The sequence below is a fragment of the Diabrotica undecimpunctata genome, chromosome 3, assembly GCF_040954645.1.
Source record: "Diabrotica undecimpunctata isolate CICGRU chromosome 3, icDiaUnde3, whole genome shotgun sequence".
NCBI lineage: Eukaryota > Metazoa > Arthropoda > Insecta > Coleoptera > Chrysomelidae > Diabrotica > Diabrotica undecimpunctata.
The window spans coordinates 106,813,213-106,825,480 of NC_092805.1; positions in this window are offsets into that span (position 1 = coordinate 106,813,213).

The window sequence follows — 12,268 nt, forward strand, 5'->3', positions numbered from 1 at the left end:
TAAAAGTTTAGAAAATAAGATCGTAAGTATTTTCAAATGCTACTATAATGCATTGATGACAAATATAAATTAATTTTTCATTTAAGAACAATATTCAACAATATAGGCAGGTATTGTCTGTCTTTAAATTTTTGCACCTTTAGTGTTAAAATATGAACTTACGGAAATTCTCAACAATATAAGTAATAATTATATTTCTTTAGTTATTTTATCAATGTCTTAAACATTGTGGTGGATAAAAATACCACTTTTTCTTGACCCATTCCAAACATGCTTTAGATCAAATCGAAGTACAATGGATAATTTGGTCACACTACACACTGACATTGTTAACGCATTTTCAAGAAGTCATAGCACTAACTTTAGGTATCCAAAGTGCCTTCGACACTGTACAAAGACCTCCAATTCTCAGAAAATTTAATAGAATATAATTTAACTGATAACATTTATTTATTTAAAAAAATTTAACAAATCAATATTTTATAGTATTAAAAAATGGAAAATTATTAAAACTACATACTTTGGAGCTTCAGGCTCAGTTTTAAGTACTAGCTTATTTTTATAGCATGAATTACTTTTCCTCATATATAGAACCATCAGTCAGGTACTCGATATATGCTAATGATATTATATTATAGGTACTGCCTAGGCAGAGACACAGCTACCACCAGCACTTTGCTACAACATGCAATAAACAACATAGACACCTGGTCTACGCGTGCTGGATTTGTGTTTTTATCTTCTAAATCCAAAGCAATTCACTTCACCAAAAAGCATAGACCTAATCCACCTTCTATAGCTCTAAACATACTTCGTTTACAAACAGTTAATTATTTGACACTTCTTGGTATCATCTTTAATAAAAAGCTTATCTGGAGACAGCATAATTATTCAAAAACTTAAATGAAACTGTACCCAAAGAATCAATTTACTTAAATCTCTTGTTAGCTACTCTTGGGGAGTTGATGAAGAATCTCTCCTTAAAATATATGGAGCGTTAATGGCAATATTCTTTATATAGCATCTAGTAGCTCCTTACTAAACTCTCTAAACACGATTCAAAATACATCCCTATGACTGTCTTGGTGCTTTCAAATCAAGCCCCGCTGAAAGTGTTTGTGTTGAATTTTCAGAGCCACCACTCCATCCAAGAAGGCAGCAACTTCTACTTTCATACTTTGTAAGAATATCAGCAAACTCAAGTAACCCGGTAATAAATCTAATCAATTCCATAGAACCCCCTTTAGCAAACGCATCCGATCATTCACTCACATTACCACAAATATTATCTCCCTTATTAGATTCCATCAACCTTTCCTCCAATATTACTTTTATTTATACCCCCAAGACAGCTCCATGTATGAACAATCTTCCAATATTCAATACTGATTTATGCAGATTCAACGCAACAGAAACCACAAACTCAATCCTTAGAAAATCCTTCCAAAATATCCTCAACCTAACACAATTTGATGAAACTTTGTACACCGATGCGTCCAAGAATAAAGACTGTTGTGGCTGCACTGTGTCCACATTGACAACGACAATAAGCTATGTGTGACTGAAGTTGTAGTATCTGCACCGCAGAAAGTTATGGAATACTCCAAGCATTCAAGACTTCAATCCATCCTACTTCAAATGAAAGCAAAACAATTGTCATTTGTACTGATTCTCTTTCCTCGATTCATTCTATAAGATGCATGTTCTCTAAAAATCCACTAGTCCAGGAAATACATACTAACTATATGTAGCCAACTATATTCTGCTAACATAAAAGTCATAATGATCTGGACTCCATCTCATATTTTTATATTTGGAAACGAAAAAGCAAAACAGGCCCCTAAAGCAGCATATTCTTCTGACTTAGCCTTCAAAGAGGTCGAAACCCATCACGATTTTAAGATATTGATAAAACAAAAAATTCTCAGCTTATGGACAGAACTGTGGAATAAAATAAAAACTAAGCTGTATGTCGTTCAACCCAACTTATCCCGCGTCAATATGTCCTCTATGAACAGGAAAAAAATCAGTTATTCGCCGACTACGAATACTACGAAGTGGATTGCTGCCAGTATGATCCTTCTAGAAACAAGCACAACCTAAAAGGAAATCTAGAAGACATTCTTAGTGTTCCAAACCGTTTTAACAAAGTTCTTAAATTTTTAAAAGAAACAAGTTTAATTCAGCTAATATAAACAATGCATAGTGATAAGCTTTATTGTTTAACTTTTCCACAAAAAAATGTTCATATCAAATGCATGTATGTATATAAAATATGTATAATTTTGTAAACTGTACCCGTGTCAATGACCATAAGATGTCGAGACACGTTAATTTTAAATAAAAAAAAAAAATAATAACATTTTACAAATCATACTTACTAGTACTAACTTGGCATTTCTAAATTGAAAAATATGTGCATTACTAACCATTCTTCGTAAGTTCAACTTTATATGCCGTATTATTCAAAAGTTTGTTATTGTTTTTCAATTCAAAGGGGATATAACAAATTATTTTCCATAATATATTATCTCCATATTGGACATTAGGTAATACACTATTATGTTAGTTAAAAACAATTGTAAAACTTCTAGTAGATATAATATGTAGAATAAACTAAGTAAAAGTCATACACTGTGTCCGTAAAGTATGAAACAAATTCTTTTTTAGCTAAACAGAGCATTTTAAGAAATAATCCTGAAACACATCGATTTTTGATTTTAATTTACCGTATTTTAAAATAATATTCTAATATACAGGGTGAATTAGTTTCGAGTAATGACGTCACCGTCATTTTTTTTTTAATGGAACAACCCCATTTTGTCTCTAATTTCGGATTACTCTAGCTGAGCTGATTCCAAAAATGTATCACATGTTGATTCAAATTGGTACAGGGTGGACAAAAATACAATAGTTTTGTTTGTGCTCATAAAGTAACGCGTTAGTTAAATTAACAATATTATCAAAAATACTTTGTCTAGCTTACAGAATACGAAAGAAATTATTTCTTATTAATTTAAAAGAAACATACTAGGCTATGTTTTTGTTATGTCATTATTTCTTTAGTAATTTATTGATGTTCAGTGACAGTTTAGTAATACACTATTTTTGGTATTTGTGAATGTTTTAATTATTGCTTAGATTTAATTTGAAGTAGAAATGGAGTTAAGCGTAAAGTAAAGAATTGAAATACTTATGATGATTGGGTATGGAGACAGATCGCGAATTCAGATGGAAGTGTGCAATTTGTTTAATGATAAATATTCAGAAAGACCTATAACGCGTTCAACAGTCAGTAAGATTGAAAATAAATTTCGAGAAACTGGTACGGTTCAAAATGCACGGAAATCAGGTCGTCCTTCTGCAAGTGCTGATACAGCATTAGATGTTTTACTTAGTTTTGAAGAAGATGCGCACACTTCTGTGCGTAAAGTTATTCGCGATATCGGTGTTAGCACAACAACGGTACACAAACTATTAAAGCTTGAAAAATGGCATCCTTATAAAATCATACTTGTGTAGGAATTAAACGAAGATGATCCCGATAGAAAAATGCAATTTTGCGAAGCAATGATGGATAACTGCCACCGAGACCCTCTCTTGGTACAAAACATTATTTTTTCTGATGAAGCCACTTTCACGTTAAATGGCGAGGTTAACCGTCAGAATTGTAGATACTGGGCGAAAGAAAACCCCCACTGGATGCGTGAGCATCATACACAATACTCGCAAAAAGTAAATGTATGGGCTGCAATTGTAAGAAATCGAATCATCGGACCCTACTTTTTCGAAGGTAATTTAAACGGGGCAACGTAGCTTGAGTTTTTAAAGGGGTATCTCGTACCTACTTTACGTAATTTTTTTTCCAGCAGACGTAATCCTGGAAGTTTTGATGAAAGTTTATGGTTTCAACAGGATGGTGCACCTCCACATTATGCTGTAGATGTTAGAAGGTACCTAGATGAAATTTTTCCGAATAGGTGGATTGGTAGACGTGGAGCTATTGAATGGCCAGTGAGGTCACCAGATTTCAATCCTTTGGATTATTTTATATGGGGCCATCTCAAGAATGTTGTGTATTAAACGAAACCAGCAAATATTCAAGAATTACAATAGAGAATTCGGACAGCAATAAACAATATTTCTCAAGACACAATAAACAAGGTTCAATAAGAATTTGTACAACGTTTGGGTTACTGTCAAATACAGCAAGGGCTGCAGTTCGAACATTTATAAAGTCTTGTATTTCATTATATTCTGTCCGCTAGACAATAAGTATTTTTGATAATATTGTTAATTTAACTAACGCGTTACTTTATGAACACACACAAAACTATTGTATTTTTGAGTCAACATGTGATACATTTGCTAGAGTAATTCGAAAATTGAGTCAAGCGAAAGTTTCTTTCGAAATCTCCACCTAAAAATTTTATTTTACAGACTTCCTACTCAAACTAGGATTCACATCGATGGCTCTACGTATTATATAATTCATGTAATAAAATTTTATCTCAATAGAATTTTAAATGCACACGCACATTGTAAACACGCATGCGAATTGATGGTTTAAATTATTTGTTAATTTTAAACGAAATTAGGAAAATGACTAAAGTACCTTCCTAATTATGAAATAATTTTTATGAACGGAAACAGGCACCTTGAATAATTTTTTTGCTAACCTTAATTTGGTTTTAACTGGATAATTTTTTCTAGTAGGTGTTAGTCAAATAGAATAATATAATAACGGAATTTTTATTAAATAAGTGCCAAAAACAAATTCTCCGTATAAGTAAGCGGTCCTTTTTAGTTAATTGGTGTGGTCAAAAAATAATGTGTTAATTTTATCACAACAAAATTTAAAAAACTTTAAAACAATCGTACGCAGTTGTAAATTTTTGTGCACATATTTTTAAAATAATCTCTTTTGTAATGTTACATTGTAGTCGAGGTTTATAGGTCGTCATCTGGAATTATTTCTTTATAACAATTCGTCTGTAGTTGAGGCAAATATTACAAATGACGATATCTGAATGGATCACATGTTGCTGCTCTTATCACTCACTTACAATCTCCTCGAGTATTTATGCTATTTTTTGGCTATTGTTTGTCTCAGTAATCTATGGGTTGGTCCGAATCAGTATTGGAATTTTATATGCATGAGGGAAAAGTTTTGTATTTTGTAGTGTTGAGAGCTCCATCATGCCTAGATGCAGACTCGTTTCTGAAGGAAAGAAGTCTGCATATATACTCCTCGATTCATTTTCGAGTCATATACTCAATATCTTCATAATCTTGTGCTATCACTAGTTGATCATCTGCAAATGACAAAGTGTATATGCTATTGTTGTTAATCGGTATTCCCATATTCGCTTCCGCAGTTTTAGAGCCTGTTCTAGATAAATTTTAAATAATTTCGGAGAGAGACAGCAGCCCTGCTTAAAGCCTTTATTTATTTGGAATCCACTTGACAGATTATTTCTAACCTTTACCTTTGAGTTAGCATTAGCGTACAGTTCCTTCGTCGTATTTATTAAATTCATGCTTATGTTTGTTTTCTCTAATGCTTCCCATAATTTATAATGTGGTACGCTATCATAAGCCATTCGTAGGTCTACATACAATAAATGTACTTCTTGATTAACGGCTATTATCTTTTCAATAATCTGTGTAATGCAAAACAAATGGTCAACAGTAGATCTACCTGCCCTAAATCCTGCCTGTTCCTCAGCCTGTAAGTCTTTATATTCGCTTTCTATTCTGTTTTTAATTACTTTTTCGTATATTCTACTGACCGAGTTTGTCACGGCAAACGTACCGTAATTATCAAACTCATCCCTTTTGCCTTTTTTGTGTATAGTGGATATGAATAATGTCTTCCACTCCTCTGGGGTTTCATTCCATTAATGCAATTTTGGAACAGTTTCGCTAAACTATTTATATTTTGTGTTTCGTTGCTGTCTTTAAATTGTGGTCTATCGTCCCCTAAGAGTTTCTCAAAATATTGGTCCCAGTCATCCATTGTTATTGTTGACACTATTTCTCAATTCTTATCTTGTCGTATAGATTTTAAGACTCTCCAGTGCTTCTTCGTCCTACTAGATCTGAATTTATCATGTTACACTTTTGTTGCCATGCTTCATTTTTCTTCCGACATATAATTTTTCGTATTTTAAACCAATATGAAAGTTTTCTTTGATTCTGGATTTGGCATCCAATGGCTACTGTTGCTGCCTCCTGGAGACACCCTTTTATGTGAGTGTAATATTCTTCATTATTATTAAATTGTTTATTTTCCAACTTTTGATTTAATCTATTTCTGTATAATTCTCTCACGCTTTCTTGTTCTAAGCGGATTAGGTTATACCTCTTCTGTATTACTTTCTCCCTTTCATTTCCTTCTTTTTCTTTTTTAGGTTTATTTACTTCAAATGTGATCTTAGCTTTTAATAAGCGATGATCGCTTCCACAGGTAGCTCCTCTCAATACTCTTACATCTTGTACAATCATATATTTGTCTTTTGTCGTATGATTGTATAGTCTATGATTGATTTTAACCCTCTCGTATTTTACGTCCATGTGTATGTGTGTATGTCTCTGTGTAGAAAAAATCCATTTGCAATTTTCATTTCATTTTGTTCGCATAATGATATTAAAAAGAGGACTTTTAGCTATTAAGAATGAAAAACTAAAAACGAAATGAATTAATAGTTCAGTCCAGTAAGGACTATTAATTCATTTCGTTTTTATTTTTTCATTATTAATAGCTAAGAGTCCTCTTTTGTGCGCTGTTGGCTTTTTTATTATTTTCGCCCGGATGGAATATTCTGTTCTGATTTAATATAAGAGTAGGATAAAAGTCCGTATTTTGTGTATGTGCAATATTTCTCACACTTTTTATTGTAGTACACATATTAAATTTATTGGGCCATTAGCTGCAAACATAAAACGACAGCTAAATAGCTGTAAGAAAAAAACCTAAGGGCAAAGTACAATATTTAAAAAATCTGATTTTTTCCCCATTAAGCGGGGTACAAATACTCTATTTTGTCAAAAAAAAACTTAAAAAATAGTATCTAGAAACTTTAAACATATATACAAGTGCTTACCTGCTTACCCTATCTTATAAGTGACCCATAATCTATGGTAATCAGGGCAATAATATTGTGTCTTGATTTTACTTTTTAATAATCTTTACTTCATATTTTGCTTGCAGAATGATTTCAATCTCAAGTTCTTCTATAACACATAATTAAAGCTTTCCATTTTGGACTGTCTAGTGGAGTGCTTTATAAAAAGACGAGGAGAAATTAATAGAAAAAAGCAGTGCTATATAAAAATTTATAATCTCTAGTTTAGGTGAAATTTTGAGTATTTCTGTTTTTCTTACACACTATAATAGTATTTTCTGTATATAAAAGCAGACTAAAATGGATATTGGATGATGAAATATTACTTAATAAATTGTTGCCGTTGGAAAAATATATTGTGTGTATGTTTAATTTTTATTTCATTTTTGCTAATAATTTCACTGTACAGTGCGTGTATAAAGTAACGCGTAAATTCATTTTTAGCTACATAAACAACAGTATTAGAAATTTCCAAAACAGGTCGATTTTTTTGATTTTAATTTACAATTTTTTCAAATTATAATTTATTATACAGGGTGAACCACCTTAGTATGATGACGTCATCACCATTTTGTTAATGAAACCCCCATTTTTTTTAATTTATAGATTTCCCTTGCTGAGCTGATTCCAAAAAATGTATAACACGTTGCTTCAAATTGGTACAGGGTGGCAAAAATTAATTATTAGCTAAATAAACCAAATTATTAGAAATTCCCGAAACAGGTCCTATACCCAAAACAGGTAACAGTTCTATAGCCCAATGACGCTAAAAGCAATATCTTACAAAATCATACCTCTTCAGCTTTCTCTGATGTTAAACAGTACTTCTAGGAACACACACTTGGTAATGTTTGATTTTTAGATGTACATCTTTTTTCACTTTGTTTTATTCAACTCAAACAAACTGTTGTTCTTTTGGGAATAGCCAGTACAGCTTATTTACATTTACACGACTTTCTAACTTCATGAGCTCTTATGTTAACCCTTTTTTTGTTTCTTTCTTTCAACTAGTAGTTCTTAAATTGTTTTTTCTTATTTCCTTAGTATTTACTCTCAACTTAATCAATAGCTTTGTTTATAAACTCTTATAAAATATTTATCTCGATTGAAATCTCAAACGGAGTGTAATTCGTTTTATTCTGGTTTTATATCGGACATATTTTCCTTGCCTTCTTCTAGCTCGATATTCGAATAAATCAAAAAAGGAGTTAAATTCGTTTTCTTCTGGTTCTCTATGAGACAGGTTCCCTTTGCGTTCCTTTGTTCTTTTTGGACAATATGTGTATTTTTTTACTAAGGAAGGGCATTTGGCTATATTCATAACGAGAATCCGACCCATTTCCACTTATATTATTGTCGAATTCATTGGACAGTCCTGGTGCATAATCTAGATCATTATTACTTGGATTAGTACGTCTAATAATATTTATTTTTTAAGTTAGTTAGTTAGTTGGTTATTTAAACCAAGAAATACGATTGACTTTCGCTGTTCTAGTTGATCTTCTTTTTTTTCCTGCCTATCCTCTGTGGATGTTGGCAATCACGTTGGTCCATACAACTTTGTTGACAGCTGCTCTAAATAGGTGTATGGTAGTCATTCCTGCCCACTGTCTGACGTTCTTCAACCACGATGTCCTTTTACGCCCTTTTGAATGAAAGATCTTTTGCTTTCTATCTTGCCTTGTAAAGTTAGTTGAATTAGTTGATACTTCTTATTGCGCATAACATGCCCTAAGTATGACATCTTTGTGATTTCCACGATACGCATAATTTTCAGATCTTTATTCATACGTTGGATCACGGTATTGTTTGTAACATGATGGATATAGGAAATTCTGAGACTGCAGCGGTAGCACCACATTTCGAAGGGTTCTAATCGTTTGGATGTTGCCTCCGTCAAGATCCAGGCTTCGACTCCATATAAAAGGGTAGAAAATACATAGCATCTCAAGACTCGTGTTCTTATATTAATGTTCAGGTGCATATTACATAAAATCTGCCTGAGGCGATTGAAGACAGCTCTTGCCTTTTCTATACGACATCTTATTTCCTGTGAGTGGTCCCATTCCTTATTTAGGCTGCATCCAAGGTATGTAATTTTGTCGATTGTTTTCAAGGGTTCATTATTAGCTATGAATTGGTGCTGTATTACGTAGTTTTTACTTACTACAAGAATTTTGGTCTTCTTACAGTTTAATTTCATGCCATATCTGTCACGTGCAGATCCTCCGCATTATCAGCAATCAAAACCGTATCGTCCGCATATCTTAAATTGTTTATGATTTCACCATTGATTTTCATACCTGCTCTTAAACCATCAACAGTTTTGCTGAACAGCATTTCCGAGTAAGTATTGAACAACGTCGGTGATAAAATGCAGCCCTGTCGTACTACTATCGTGAATTATTGTGAGGTTTGATTGTCTACTCGTACAATTGCCCTTTGCTGCAAGTATAAATTTTTAATTAGACCTAAATCTTTGTCATCAATACTGTTTTTAGTATCTGAAATAATTTTTGATGGTGCACCTTGTCAAATGCTTTTTCAAAGTATATAAAGCATGCGTAGACTTATAATAGTTGTAATACTTGTATGGAAAATAGGGCCTCTCGCGTTCCCAGTCCTTTTCTAAACACAAACTGAACACTGCTAATGTTTTCTTCAAGTTTTATGTATATGCGAGAGTGAATAACAGAAAGAAAGATTTTGAGTGCATGGCTCATTAAGCTTATAATTCTGTAATCAGAGCATCTGGTAGAATTTGCCTTTTTGGGGAGAGGGATAAAGGTGGAAACAAGCCAATCTGTAGAAAATTCTGCAGTTTTATAGATTTTGTTTAGTAGACTCGTTAGGAGTTTGAGTTGGTTGTTTTCAAATGGTTTCAATATTTCAGCTTGTATGTTATCAGGTCCAGGTGCTTTGTTGGTTTTTAGTCTTTTTATTGCATATGTTACTCCAGTGAGCATTATTTCTGGTTCCGAACATCTAGAAATACTGACTTCTGTCTCTTGCTCTTCCTTGAATAATCTTTTTACGTAGGTTAAAAGTGTCATGCTTCTGTTCTAGGGATTCTATTTCTATGCATTGATCTTGTAGCCATGATTCTTTTGCTTCTTTAACCTTTTTCTTTAAGATTTTGTTTATTTCTTTGTACCTTTCCTCATTCTTATTTTTGTGTTTTTTTTGTTCCTCCATTAGCTCTAATATTTCTTGTCTCATCCATGGCTGTTTCTTTATATTGTTTTCTGGTTTAAGTTTATTATCTACGAATGAATTACAGATATGTTTTATTTTATTCCACATATCATCCACACTTATGTTTTCTTGATTAATATCCGAGATTACCATGCTGTTTATTTTGTTGTTGATCTCCTCTTTGACTTCTTCTCTTGTGGTTTTATCTGTCAACTTCTGGATGTTCGGACGTTTTTGTGCTTTTCTTTTATGGACTTTTTTCATGTGGACTTTGAAACGTCCTAGTTAAAGATTATGGTCTAATGGAACATCTGCTCCCGGATATGTTCCCAATGTGATTAAACTAGGGAAAGTTAATTGGGGTGGTTTCACGTTGCTTTCTCCAATGATTTTTGAATCATCTGAAGTTTACTCCTTGGGAATGAATATGTGAGAGGATTTATTTGTTTTTGGTAGGGATCTTGGGGAGGGGACATGACTTCCCCCGGCACGGGTTGGGGGACAGCCATGAATTACATAGAATAGCCATAGAATTACAGCCATAGAATTACAATCAGTTATTGCATAAACATAAGGTAACATTATTAAACGTATCCTGCATCTATTTCGCACAATCTTTATTTACTAAAAACACGAGAAATTACCCAATATTATACAATAACAAATACTTTATATAATTAATTAGTTGAGATTATATTACATACAGTGTTGCCAACATCACGAAAGCAAAAAACCGCAAATTAAAAAACAACAGAAAACAGTGAAGTAGTAATTTCAAAACATTAAAACTACTGTCCGACATAATATTCATATAATTGATAAATAGTTATACAACTACCTACTGTTAGATTTACCGCAAATTGCTTTTATTTAATTTATTTCTGGGAATTGTAAAGTAAATAAAGTCAATGTGAAAAGTTTTAAACAAGATTATTTATTTTGTTACAATGAAAAATTACTCATTACCTAATATTTTCAATTTCGCGGTCTTTAACGTTTTGGGAATATTTTTTTATATAAAAATCGTACATGCTTTTATTAAATGTTTTCATAAATATGTACCTCAATTGCATTAAATGTAAAATATTCCTTTACTTTTGCCTTCGTGTGTAAAGTGCCTTTAATAATTGTCGTGGCCATTTTATTTCTTAACTTTGTTTTCATTATAATATTTATGATTACAAAAAGCTTTTCAACGGCAGCGCTGGTGTGGAACAGACATAGTAGTTTTTTTACCATGTCGCATAATATTGAAAATGAAATAGAAATAAAAAACGCGGGATCAGAGGTACTACCCAATATAGAGGGATTCGAAATAGTAAGATCTTTAAAAGAGCTAAAAAATAATAAAGCTCATGGACACGATGGTATAATTAAAGAGCTTTTGAAAAAAAGAATGAAAGTCTAGTAGTGCTACTACAAAAATGGGACAAATATGATCTAAATAATTACAGTCCTATAACGTTGATTAGTCAAGTGTAGAAATAAAAATATTTATGAGACTTATTAACATCCAGTTGACCCACAAAATGGATAATTACCAACGGGTAGAACAGGCGGGCTTCCGCAAAGGAATCCACTTGTGATGGAATGGAATGACAGTAGATAATGTAACTAACTTGATACAGAATAGCGAAAGTTAAGGCATACAGATGTGCCCTTTAATATCGAAATTTAAAAAAAAACTCGCAAATTCTGGAAAGACGTTTTTCATATAAAAAATGGGGATGGTTTACAAACATTGTCAATGGCATGGTACAAAAAGGACGGTACCTTAGGCGTTACAGTATACTAGCGTGAAGTTTCATGCTGTATGCTTTCTGTATTTTTAAACTTTAAATAATATTTTTTAAATTGATTAGTCATTTTATTATTTATATTTTAAATACAATAAATTATATTAAAATAATTCAATAAATTATTATGTTTGCTCTTAACGATACCTG